This window comes from Pinus tabuliformis, chromosome 9 (assembly GCF_031772625.1).
Source record: "Pinus tabuliformis cultivar Carrire ecotype Pingquan chromosome 9, CPIR1, whole genome shotgun sequence".
NCBI classification, from domain to species: Eukaryota; Viridiplantae; Streptophyta; class Pinopsida; order Pinales; family Pinaceae; genus Pinus; species Pinus tabuliformis.
Genome location: NC_142307.1, coordinates 754254474 through 754268851, shown reverse-complemented (window position 1 = coordinate 754268851; position 14378 = coordinate 754254474). Strand labels below are relative to the sequence as shown.

Sequence of the window (14378 nt, the reverse complement as noted above, 5' to 3'; positions counted from 1 at the left end):
TTTCAATTTAATGCATATATATAAATTTATTTTGGGAACATGACAAATAGTGAAATCAGCACCGAGTAGCCCATTATATGGTGTGTGGCGTTAGAGATCTATTTAAGGTGCTCAATGTTTACTTCAGACTCCCGTTCCACTCCATCTCAACCTCAAGCTCGCTCTTGGCCTTCTCTGTCATCCGTAATTTTACCCGCATGCCCAGTTCATTCAGTGGACATTGCCTCCGTCCCTATTGCATTTCGCTAGGTATCTTCTTCACTCCAAATTCAACATATTTGGCGATGTTTAGGGGCAATCTTCCTGGATTTGTTCTCAAGTTTGTATTAGGTATTTTTAGATTCAAGGACTATTTCGTATGATATTAGAATAAGCTATATGTATTGCAGAGTGATCGTTAATGGCGCTGGATGGAAATCTATTGGTAACAGAACGGAGGCCTCGATATGACTGCCTTCTGATTGGTGAGTATAACAGTGTTTTGTTTGCTTTTTTCAACGGCTGTCGAAAGCACTGCTGGATGTGTTCGTTTCTGATTCCAATATGCTGTTTTAGATCTGGATGACACATTATATCCGTTGAGTTCCGGACTTGCTGCAGCATGCACCAAGAACATTGCAGGTAATGTTATAACTCTGAGAAAATATGTAATTTTTCTTTCTCTTAGGTATTAATTTTAGGATTCTAATTTAAACCAAGTTTTGAATTGCACCCCTTCGTATGTTATACGTTGCATATTCTAAATTATAATTTTTACTCCAATTTTAATGTTGCAAATTAAATAGGGTTAAGAACCTCATATTGCATGGAACAAGGCATTGATTGGATGGATTATATTCGCTAGTTAAGCATATATGGACACTCGGTCAGTTAAATCACCAGAGCCTCACCTATATATAAATGCATATATGAACATGTGATTGTTAATTGTGGATGCGGTCCGGTTGATGTGCGGCAGATTATGTGAATCAAAAGCTCGGAGTTGAGAAGAGCAGGGTTCCAGATCTGTGCAGAGAGCTATACAAGACTTATGGGACAACCATGGCTGGACTCAAGGTATGCATTCAATCCCTTATGTTTAGTGGACTTTGGTAGAGTATTTGAACCTCTCATGTTAAAATGGGTGTTTTTAGGCACTGGGGAAATTTTATAGTGTCCTACTGAGGTAGTTCGATAATCTTACAGCTGTTATAGGTGTAACAAATAACTTCACAAAAGAATTATGGGCCACTTTCCTTAGCTCATGCTTCCGGTAAGGAGTGCACAGCATCTGAGATATACGGTGCATAATTATTCCATGGGATTTTTTGCATTGATGCACTAGCCATCACTCTACCAAGGGATCCTTTGCTTAACTACAAAACAAAAACCTCAAGAACCTTTTTTTTCTTGCCCCACGGATGATGATGTATGAATGCTAAGTGAAGAATTTACAGATGTCTAGCCATATCAATTATTATCCATATGAATTTATAAAATATGGCAATAATGGACTTATGTTCAGCTTCATGGTTGTGCTCTGCGATTGAATTGACATGCTTTGTTGCTTGACTTTCATAAGTTCATTGCTTTGTTATGATCACCTTCTTGGAACTGCAGGCGGCTGGCTATATATTTGACGTTGACGATTACCACAGGTAATTAGGGAATCTCATGTCCTCGTGCTTTGTAAATTACGAAAATCTTATGTTTCTACAGAATCAGAGGAAATGTTATCGATTACCTTTCATTCTTTACCTTGTTTAGACTCTGTAGTATCGTTGATGGCTTTTGGCTTGAAACCCTATCTTGTTTTACTTATTCAGATTTGTTCACGGAAGACTGCCATATGAGAGTCTTAAAGCAGACCCTGTGCTAAAGAACTTGTTATTGATCATGCCTCAGCGGAAAATTGTAAGCTCATATGGATCCCTTCAAATTTTTTATATGATGATAACACATGATGATGGAGCCTAAACTCTTTGGAAATTTGGAAGCATGTGTCCTGACTGCTCTTTTTAATGTGAAACAGATATTTACAAATGGTGACAAAGTTCATGCCTCAAAGGTCCTTAAGAGGCTGGGGTTGGAAGATTGCTGTGAAGGCATAATATACTTTGAAACACTTAATCCTCCTTCACAAACTACTGAAAGCAATAATGAATTGGATTTGTCCACCGATAACACTACAATCCGGAGGACACCCATAATTTGCAAACCCTCAAAAGAAGCCATAGAACAGGCTCTTCACCTTGCAAACGCTGATACTCAAAGAACGGTATGCGACTAAATCTTAGTGTAAAAGCTTCTCCAAGGTTGAATAAATTAGTTGAATTTTGAAAAGTAATGTTATGGTATGGTTTCCACGGGAAAGAGATGCATGTTAGGCCAACCACATCCCACGTACTGCACAACCATCCACTCTTCCCTGGTTCCTTTTAGCCACAGAAGCTACAACAAAATATTATGCTGGCAGTTCCAAAACATAAAATTATTTGACAGCAGTATGTCAACAAGAAACTGATGCTCGTTAATCTGACCACATTCTACACACTGCCTAATCGTCCACTTGTTCCAAAATCACGATTCCTCTACTAGAACGAGGAGCTAGAAGAGAATATTAACAGTTATATAGTCCCAAATCCACATCGCTTGGTTAAATAGTGCTGGCATGTATCAGGGAACACAGCATCCAATTTTCTGTACATTATGTATATCATTTTAGCTGTGCCCATTATAAATCGACTGTGGATCTGTTATGTTTTCCTGCAGATATTTTTTGATGACAGTCCGCGGAATATAGCTGCAGGGAAGCCTGCAAACCTGCACACTGTATTGGTAAAACCAAATGATTCTAATTAATGGGAGCTGATCTTTTTGTAACGGGGGAGCTAGTGCAATGATTTTTAACTGTAACAATGGCATTCACTGCTAACAGGTGGGCACTTCGGTCCGAACAGAGGGAGCAGACTTTGCCCTTTGAAAGCATTCACAACATTAGAGAAGCACTCCCTGAGATATGGGATGAAGAAGATGCAGAGTGCTGCAAAAGTGTTGTGCGTTCAAGAGGAGCAGTTGCAGCAATTGAAACGGTTATCACCGCATAAGTCATTATCCCATTGAATGAAGCAATACGAGGATTATGCTAATCATTTTCTAGCTTTACGGCTGGCTAGAAGTAACCTTGATCAATTAAGTGATGTGTATGTGTAGACTCTCGCTTACTGGGTGCTGTAATAACAACTCCAGACACTTCGATCAATAAATAAGTCAAAATATGACCTATTTTCGTACAAACAGACTCCTTCCTCGTAAACGGATACATATTCTGGTATTGCAGAAAAGTAAAAGATGGAGATACTATTTCAATTTATAATCTTTTGGTTTTTGTCTTAAATTATAGCCTTTTGGTTCAGGTGTTTTGAGAGGTCCCTTGCGCGTTTCAGATGAGAACGATTGACCTTCTCACAGATTCGATTAAAACTCTTTGAAGTGATACGAAATATGAATAAAAAGGATGACGACGATTGACCTTGTCACGGATTCGATTAAAACTGTTTGAAGTGATACGAAATATGAATAAAAAACGAAGAATAACCTTTAAGGTTAGTTAAATTTCATAACTATTGTAATCACGGATTTATGAAGGGTTGGTAGGTATCAAATTATTGTTATGAAAATTTCTTTTTAGAGTGTAAAATTCTAAATAATCGTTTCTGAGATCTATTATATACTATTTTAACTTTTCATTGTTTAATAAATGGATATAATGTTTTAAAGAATATTTTGATTTCACAAATTACACTATTTTTTCAATTTCAATAAATTTTTGTTAAATTTTAAACAAAAATAAATAAAAAAATTATATATATATATTTTTGTATAATATCTATATATATATATGTATAATTGACATTACAATATTCTTAATATGAACATTGAAATATTTTTTTATTAATTACATTGTCCATATTTGACAGTTTTTTCGTTATTAATATTTATTTTTAATACACATTAATATCACTTAATTTTATATAGTGAAATATTTTATTAAATGCATTATAAAACATCAATATTCTCACTTTCATTGTGTTTTATAGTTAATTATTAATATTATATTTCTTCATTTTCAATAAACCATAAATAAAATATTTTATTAACCAATATATTTCAATATTTAAATATAAAAAAAAATAAAAAATAAAATAATTAATATTTTATTTATGGCTTTTTAAAAGTGAAAAATGTAACATTAATTATTAAAAAAAACATAATAAAATCTCTTTATTAATATTTTATAATTTTCTACATAAAATTAATTAAATATATATATTCATTTCTATTTTTATTATAATTAATATTATATTTTTTATTTAAAATATATTTTATTCTTATTTTAAAAAAAATTTACATTAGCTATCCTTCCTACTGAACTTTAAAATGCATCTCTAAAAGAAATTACTATACATTAATCAATAAGGACGATTGACTCATTGAAATTTGATTGAGCGGACTTCAAGTGAGAATGTGTGTGTGATTTGCTTAGTTAAAAATGGGAAATGATGGAGATATACTTCTCAATAACCTTGTCTATCATATTATTATATTAGTGTGTTTGACATATGAATATATATTATATCATCGTAAAAAGATATAAGTAATATTAAAAATGTTATAAAGATTATAAAGATTATTTTCAAATTTATAATGCTGGAATAAATTATATAAATATTAATTTTTCATATTAATATTTAATTTTTTTGAATATCAAATATTTATTTATAAAAAAATAAATTATTTAAATAATATTATTGAATATATAATTTTTATTTATAAAATTGGAATATATATTATATATCATCATAAGATTATATGAGTAATATTAAAAATGTTATAAAGAGTATTTTGAAATTTATAATATTAAAATAAATTATATAAATATTTTTATGAGTAATATTAAAAATGTTATAAAGATTATTTTGAAATTTATAATATTAAAATAAATTATATAAATATTTTTTTTATTAATATTTATTTTCCTTTTAAAATATATAGTATTTATTTATAAAAAAGATAAAATAATTGAATAATTATTGAATATATAATTTTTATTATAAAAGTGTTGGTGGTGGTGAATTTTTCTGAAACAAATTATGTAAATAATAATGTTTGTTTGAAACAAAACTATCTAATCATAGACAATAGATGGTAATGCTAACTTCACATACATATTTTTATTTTAAATTGAAAAATATAATAAACCCTAAAATGAAAAAGGATAACCTCCTTATTATTATTATTTATTTTTTAATATTATGTAAAAGTTTGTTTATTTTTTTCCAAAATATGTCAACCAATCAATTGTTATAGTGAAAATAAAATACTTATGATTTTTACAAATTTAATATTTATTTCAAAAAATAAAATAAAAAATAATTAATTTGTTAAAAATATAGATAGAATTAGCACATAGTTTCATTAACAATGAAAATATGGAGCACATATAAAAACATGGGTTTATACATTGATGTGTCTTGGTTTCATTTGCAATGAACACATGAGCATATATAGAAATGGTGTTGAAAATTAGCTAATTTTAAACATTGTTGTGTTTTAGTATATTTAGATCAAACTAAGAGGTTTATCAATTTGAATATAAAATTAAAGTGACCACTTCATTCATTACAATTATGAAAATACATTCCCCTAATCAGCATGGATCATAAAAGTGTAAAATCAAACAAGATTTGATTTTATTAACATTTGTTTATTAAAATAAGAAATGTGTGCATATGTTTAAAAAACATGCATGCAATTAAAAAATGCACATCTTAATGCACACATTTTTTTCTCCATAAAAAATATTTTGAAATTAACCATAATTGACCTAAAATTGAGAACTCACACCCAAAAACTCCCTTCTTTGGTGTGAAAAAAACAACAAGAAAATAAAATGCGGATACTACATCACATTCATTTTTCTAGAGTTAAATTTATAACCTTTTTTAACCATCATATTAAAAACTAAATTCATGATCTTCCAAAAACTTAACATTTGAAGAAGTTTCAACCATGACATTAATAATAAAATAGCATGGCTCCAAAAACACTAGAATGACATTTTTCAACTAGGAAATTAAAAAAAAAAAAAACAAATACAAAAAAAATTACAATTTAAAAAAATTTCAAGCATAAAATTATAATCCAAGGATCATGACTAAATCTTCTTTCTTTCTTTTCTTTTTTCTCTCTTTTTTTTTTAAATGGCTAAAAATATAATACTTTTGAGATCTTAGCCTAACACAATTTGTCCTATTTTCAATGATACAAATTACAATATTTTTTTAAGTATATCTTATAAAATCATCATTAATGTAAAAAAATTATGAAAATAATTTTTTAAAAGAAATGATGTAATCCAAAAAAATTTAATTAAAAACTTGAAAATTGTAATTAAAAAAGAAAAACTAAATATTTGAAAAAATGTGTTTGAGAACTATTTAAAAATAATAATAATAATAAATACTTAAAACAATTATATATATATATATATATATGAAATTTAAAAATAAGTTCTTATTTAATTTTTAAAAATAAAAAATTCAAAACAAAAACAAATATTCTAAAGGGAATTAAAAAAAATAAGAAACATTAAAAATAAGAGAAAACACATATAGTATTGTGTCTGTGGAAGGGTGGGTTGAGGGGCAACTGCAAATCCCACCATGCGGATGGAGGGGAAATAAACAGCATCACCCTCAACCATATACAACATTATATGTGTGTTTTTTTTTAATTCTCTTGTCGAAAATTGGGCTATACGAAAATTTTTATTGAAAAGCTTGCAATCATTGAGGATTGGAAAGAAGAAATTAAATTCAATATCGATGTTAAGTGAGGGTGTCTCCTATCCCTTACCCTTTTTTGCATGTACATTGATAAGCTAGAAGAGTGTTTACAAGCTGTAGAATTTGATGGCTCGAGGCTCACTAATATGGCCATTACTCTTATCCTTTACGTTGATGATATCATTCTTCTAGTCGAGATCCATGGCGATCTCGACAAGTAGCTTAGAATCCTCCAAGATTACAACTCCAAGATGGATGTGACTATTAATATGGACAAAGACTAAAGTCATGATAATTAAATCCAAAAAAACCAACTATGATAATTTGATGTAGGATAATAAATACTTGAAATTGTATTCATACAAATATCTGGGAATTAACATTTATCAGTATCTCAATTGTAATCATAGCACTCACAAAAGGATAATTGAAGGCTAGGAAGCTTATTATGCATTTGAAGATAATTGTAAGTCGACAGATCTTTGGGTATGGAGTAAAAAAAAGCTTCTCTTTGAGACTGTCATCACCCGTGTTGTTTTATATGGATGTGAGGTTTGGGGTTGTAGTATATCGACAAAATTATAGAGGAATATTGAGATCATCCAAAAGAAATTTATAACCTACAACCTCAATATTAATGGAAATACTCCCTACTTTATGCTTTTGGTTCAACCTAGCCTTTTCCCATTGAAATCATGGCTATGATTAGGTATTTCATGTATAAGAAGAACCTATACATCATGGAAAACAAGAAGTTACCAAAAATTGCTTCTAACTCTAGCCAAAACCCCTGCCTTCAGCTCAAGTGAGTCTGGAATAAGGATGCACACTCATGGCTAGACCACTAGGGATTAAATCAGGGGATCATCTTGGAGAATAAGGATAATATTAAAAATATTATTTCTTACAAATTTAAGGATAAGTTGTGGGATGATAAAGAGTGAAAGGGAGAAAGGAACTAAGGTATTATAAGGAGGTGATCAACCTAAATCTTGATAACCAGAATTATTTTTCTATCTTAACCAGTGATAAGAAGAAAATGAACATTTCCTAGAAAAGAACTATTTCTCATGAGGTTCAAAGTGAATTGGGTGTTGGTCAATTCCCAAAACACCTTAGGACAAAAGAGTTTGTCATCTTTGTGATACTAATATGGTTGAAAATGAAAAGCACTTTCTCTTTGATTTCCCTTTTGTCACTGACATCCAATCTAATTTACAAAATCTTTGTCACACTACCAACCTTCTTGACATGTTAAGTAAACAAATCAATGGTGATTTGGGAATGCTTCTCTCACTTCTTTTCGATCATAGATATAAGCTATTAAAGAATCTAAAGTAATCACTTACTTGGTTAAGTTTTGATATACATTATTGGTCTTAGTAGATGTTAATCATCATCATCGCTATTAAATTTTTAAATGTTTAACTAACTTTTGTTAATTTAGTTTATTTTATTTTAGATTTAGTTTTTTTTAATTATAGTTTTATTTTTTAATTTTTAATTTTATAAATTTTATGATTTAAACTTTTGTTTTATTTTTTAATCGAAAATATATATATATTTTTAAATTATTACTATTATTATTATTATTTTAATTTTTTTAAATCATTTATTTTTCTTAAATTTTTTTTTATTGGTTATTAGTTATTTTCTTATGTGTCATGTTTTCTTGTGATTAGAAGAATCGACAAATGGGTTGGTTTTGTACTTGAATGATACAAGGTCAATTCAGACCACTACCACTATAACACCTAGATTACTATGTAGGCCCCTTCCACAAACAAGGGAAGGTCGGGGAGATTTCGACCTCCAATCTTTTAGTACATTAAAAATTTCTTTTATGGCGCTTGACAGTTGAGTTGCCCAATGTGGGCTAACCTCCTAGTAGTTGAATTTTTCGGTATTATTTTTAATTTTGAAGATTTTTTGCTAGTATTTTTTAAACATTAAAAGTTTTTTGTTTTTTTTTTTAATACATTTCTTCTTAATTTTTTTCCTTTTGCTTAAAAAAACTAAAAAAAAACAATTTTTAGAATAAAAAGGTGAATTTTTTAAAATTTTTTTCTATTTTTTAAATTCATTTCCCTCCCTTAAAAAATATTTACAATTTTCTTGTCAAATTTGTAATATAACTTTTTTTTTACTAGATGATCGACAATTTGACCGATTTCATACTAGAATGACATAGGGTCAATTTTGACCACTACATCTATAACTCTTAGGTGCCTATGTATGCCTCTTCCATATACACGGGTAAGTCGGTGGGATTTGAACCTCAAATCTCTTGGTACATAAAATTTCATTTTCACATTGTTTCTTAATTGAGCTACCCCTCAAGTGTTTCTTATTGTAAATTACTAAAATAATAAGTAACTAGTAATTAAACAAAATTTATGTAATGCCAATTTTAGATTTATAGTCAAATATATGTTTTTTCATTTTCCATGGTACCAGTGGTTAATACTGTAATGTCAACTAATTGGTAATTTTAATCCCAAGAATAGAATAAAATAAAATTTAGACAAATTTGAAAAACTTTAAAAAACAAGCATTCAACTAGAAAAAACACAAAAAGGTGGAAAAACCTTAAGTATTGATTTTTAGGGTTTTCCATAGTCATGATATTTCGTCTTTAATGTCCTGGTTGAAATATGTTTGAATGTTTACCCCAAACTAAATATTGATGCAGCATTGCCACTTTTACAATTCAACATATTTTTCACATCTTTTTTAGTCATCATATCTGGTCTTTAATGGCATGACTGAAAAATGTTTGAACATTAATCCTAGAAAAAGAGGCGATGTTACATCACCACTTTCCCATTTTAGCATGGTTTTTCATGTATTTTGTAATAATTATATTAGGTTTTTGCTTGAATGGTTGAAATATGTTGGAATTGTAACCCATAAATGGAAAAAGTTTATATTGTTGTGTCCTCCAAAAAAATCACGGTTTGATGTGTCCTCCAAAAAAATAAGAACACCATGAAGGTATCAATAAGTTGGTAAATTTATTCATATCTTACCATCCTTCCCAACTCTCTTTCTCCCCCCATCTTCCCCTTTTCCCTAAACCTTTCCTCTCTCTTTCTCTACCACCACCCTTTCTCTCTCTACCTTTATCTATCCCTTTTTGAAAATCTCCCTTTTCTATTATTTCCCTCTTATTTCTCTCTATCTCCCAAATCCCCCTCTCTACCCCTTTTTACATCCCTTTATATCTCTTTTCCTCTCCCTCTCCCTCATTCTATCTTCCTCTCCATTTCAACATTCCCCATCCTTCTCTACCCTTTCCTTTCCCAATCACTCTCTCTCCCACCCCTTATGTCTCTCTCTCTCTCTCTCTCTCTCTCTTTCTCTCTCTCTCTCCCCACATGTATCCATCTTGTATTTCCCCTTTCTCTCACTTTCCTTAAGCCCCCCTCACTCTACCAAGTTTCCTATTCCATTTTATCTCTCTCCCTCTTGTTATACTTCCTTATATTTTTCTCTCTATTTCCCTATCCATTTCCTTCTCTTTTCCTTTCAATATATATATATATATATATATATATATATATATATATATATATATATATATATATATATATATATATATATATATATATATCTCCCATGTATCCCTCTTTCTCTCTCTTTCCATGATCCTCCATCCCTCTATACACCTTTCCCTATCCCTTTCTATCTACCCCCATTTATCCTATCACTCTCAATCTTTCTCTCCTCCCCTCTCTCTCTTGCTTTGCCCATCTATCTCTCTACCCCATGAGTCTCTTTGACACAAACTCTCTTTATCACCCCTCTCTTGTTTTCCCTCTATCTCATTTTTTTTATGCTGTTCATCTCCCTATTAAGCATTATATAATCCCCATGTTAAGCATAAAATACTTTATTAAGCCCTTTATATTAAATTGTTACATTTCTATTATTATATTGCCATATTTTCTAAAAAAAGTAATTGTATAGCTATAATTTAACCCTTTGTCCCCTATATGTATACTAACAAGACTAGTCTTAGGATCATAAAATAATGTCTTCTTCATTATATTCATTATAGAAGAAGGCTTACCCCTCAAAGTGAACTATAATTATTGGCTTCCAATATTTTTTAAGGAACATTATTGTGTTGGGAATTAGGGAATACAGAGAGGGTGGGGATGAATTCCACAAATTTAGAAACAATTAATAAATCAACAAAGTAACATTCAAATGACATTTTTTACACAAAGGTTTAACTTGGAAACCCTTCTGTTGTGAAAAACCATAAAGTTTGCATTTATGTGATTTAATTCTAGGATCCAACTTCATATTACATTAAATATTATGAGAACCCACTTACAGGAACCCCAAACCCCCTCAGATCACGAAGCCCCATCTTGTCAGAGGCACCAACCTCAAATCTATATAGGCACCCACTTGTTGTAGCCAATAAATCTATATTTCATTTGTTTTCAAATTTAGATCTTTGAAAAATCATATTCTTTTGATACAATTAAAACAAGCCAAACACCTTCACTTTGTCTTCAACACCCTCCTCACTTGCACTATCACACATAGTAGCATCATCTCTTTTATCTGTCAATCTGCTCATAATTTTTTTGCACCAATACCACCTACTTAAATTTACTGCACACACTTAATCACATACATGTTTTCCTTGATTTTCTCTTAAAAAGTTTATCAATCTTCTTCACATATAGTTTGAACTAGCTATTCAACCCTACAACACAACAACTTCCACACAATTCTGCAACAATTATGCATTGGAATCTCACTTTCTCACATTGTCATGAATTCTATGTATAGTTGTTACACCTTTACTTTAATTCTGCAGGATTTAATATTTTTACCAAATTTGGCACTCAAACACCAAATCTTTGTTTTAGTCTTTGTTCCATTTTCAACTGCGCACCCACTTTTGTCAATCTCATTCACCTTTATAGTCTTTGTACTTGAAATACCATGGGTATCAACTCTCAGTTTTCCCCATGGGAATTTTTTCCTTTTTGAATATATCAACAACAATAATTGTTCCTTTATTAAATTTGGCACTCAAATGCCAAATTCCTTGAGATGTCAAATTTCATTAAATGTCAAATTTTGTTGGCCCTAATTCATCAGCTTCTTTTCCCATGTGATCAACCTTTACGACCAAGGTATTGAGTTTAATAGGATTGGATTCTAAAACTACATTATGGTATTTCATCCTTTTAAAATTTTAACACAACACTCGATGGTTCACACCCCCATATTGTCTGGATAGTCGGATGGCCCTCATGCCCATTCAGGGCCCACTGCCTAGTAATCAATGTTATTCAAGAACATCATTAACACTAAAAAATGTTTACGAACCATCCATTGGTTTGAATCCAAATTTTTTGCCACATCATCAATTCATATCATCCTTACCACTTGGAAACCTTTGTGTGGTTCTACGTTTCACCCACGATTCTCCCACTTGGACACCCAAAAAATTAAAAATCACTTGCCACATGTCACACTATTAAGAAATGATGTCATCACACTGAACATGTAATTTCCACCTATAGGACACTTCATCATCCATGTCATCAGCTTGTATGGAGAGGAATCTAGTATCCAGTAGTTTTTTAATGTTTTTCCTTTCTTGAATTCTCAAAGGAGCAGATGCCCAGATACAGAGTTATTGTTAAACCAAACTATTAGGGACACGAATTAAACCCATATCCAAGCCAATAATAATGTGCACTTATCAATTAATCCTTGATGTCCAGGTTTTTTTCCTTCATGAATATCCTTCTCCCCCCCATGGGTCCAAATTTATCTGGCATCCAATTCTCTCCACAACATGCTAAAACTCATATGCCCCAAATGGTTTTGATTCCCAGATAATTAAAACAATTAAGTCTGAATGAATATAGTATCTATATGTTTAGTCATGCTCCAACTTGTTTGCACCCAAAAATATTTGGATTCCTCGAGATTCTTTGAATGTTTCTCTTTGTATCAATCTTTCCTTCACTTCAACAAAATTTTTCTCATTAATCCTTGGAAGTTTGACTAAGTTTCATATACCATAAGAAAGGTCTCTGGGAGGACTATTCAACTGAACCTATAATCACCTTATTGGAGCTAAAGGACTTATTCAAGACTGCTCTTAAAGATAAGGCATCAACACACCTCAACATACTTACCAGGCTCCCCCTAAAGTTGTAGGCTCTTGACATCAATGACCAAGTTTTTCATTAATGACAACCAACTTTAAATTTTCTCAACAATCTCCCCATTTGGAATTGATGGAAACTACACCAAACATTGTTGAGTCATTTATGGCAACACCGTCACTTAGCAACTCTCTCCCTTAAACCTATTAGGATGTTATAAGAAAACACAGTCATTGATGGCAACAACATCACTTACAGTTGTTTCACTATCCACTACTACTAGAAAACCACTTTCTAAGTGTTGTTATTACTTATTTACCTTTTTCTCTCTACTTTTGAGAATTCGTTGGTTGATCACACTCCCCTTTGCATGTTTACCATATTCTTATTACAGTCCCCTTTTACTCAAATTTTTTGGGAACTTCTCCTCCTCAGGCCCATTCTCCCTTAAGGAAATGGTTTTCCACTTCTCCCCCTTTGAAAGTAATTCTAAGGGGTTTATAACTACTATAGAGTATAGAAAAATGGCTGAAGAATCATCATTTGATATCATGTCTCTCTAAAAATGAGATACTACTAAAATCAAGTGACACCAATCTACAATCTATTCAAGGATAATATACTGAGCATTTCCATGACACTGTGCTCCTATTAGTGTAAATATACTACTTGGACAATTCTCATAATTGAAATAGAAAACAATCATTGAAATACATAGCTAAAAACATTACATTTCATCATTCTTCTTCTACATCTTACTCTTATTTTCAATAGGTTGGGTATTCGCAAGACTTGTGCAACTTGTTTTCTTCTGATGAAGTCAATATCGCTCCAAACTATTATCTGAGGTACTGAAATGGTTCCCTCAGAAGTGGTTTGTTGAAGATATATGGGATTTTCTCATTAATGACACCATAATCAAGTCTAACATCATGTTTAGGAGCCTAATCTCTCAAAAAATTATACTTAATTGTAATATGATTCATTTTTTAATGCAAAACAAGATTTTTGGAGATACTTATTGCACTAGTATTGTCACACATGATGGGGACGAGATCATTAAAATCAATATTGATATCCTTGAGTATTTTATACATCCAAAATATATTAGTACAACAAATAGTCACTCTTATATATCCATATTTAGTTGTAGACAAGGAAACACATTTATTTTCTTGCTTACCTAAGATACCAAAAATTTTCCCGGGAAGAATGATGCACTACTTGTGTTTCTCCTATCATCAATGCTACTTATATAATATGCATCAGTATATTCTCTCTAATTAAACTATTTACTTATTTCATACCATAATACATGTTCAGTAGTTCCCTATAAATATTTGAAAACTCTATTGATAACATTTAAATGCAATTATTTAGGATTTGATTGGAATCTAGTTATCAA

The 14378-nt window shown here is 30.7% G+C and overlaps 1 pseudogene; it reads left to right on the top strand.

Moving 5' to 3' along the window:
• Positions 1 to 387: 387 nt before the first annotated feature.
• On the top strand, positions 388 to 3086 carry LOC149150889 (uncharacterized protein C24B11.05-like; annotated as a pseudogene).
• Positions 3087 to 14378: the final 11292 nt, after the last annotated feature.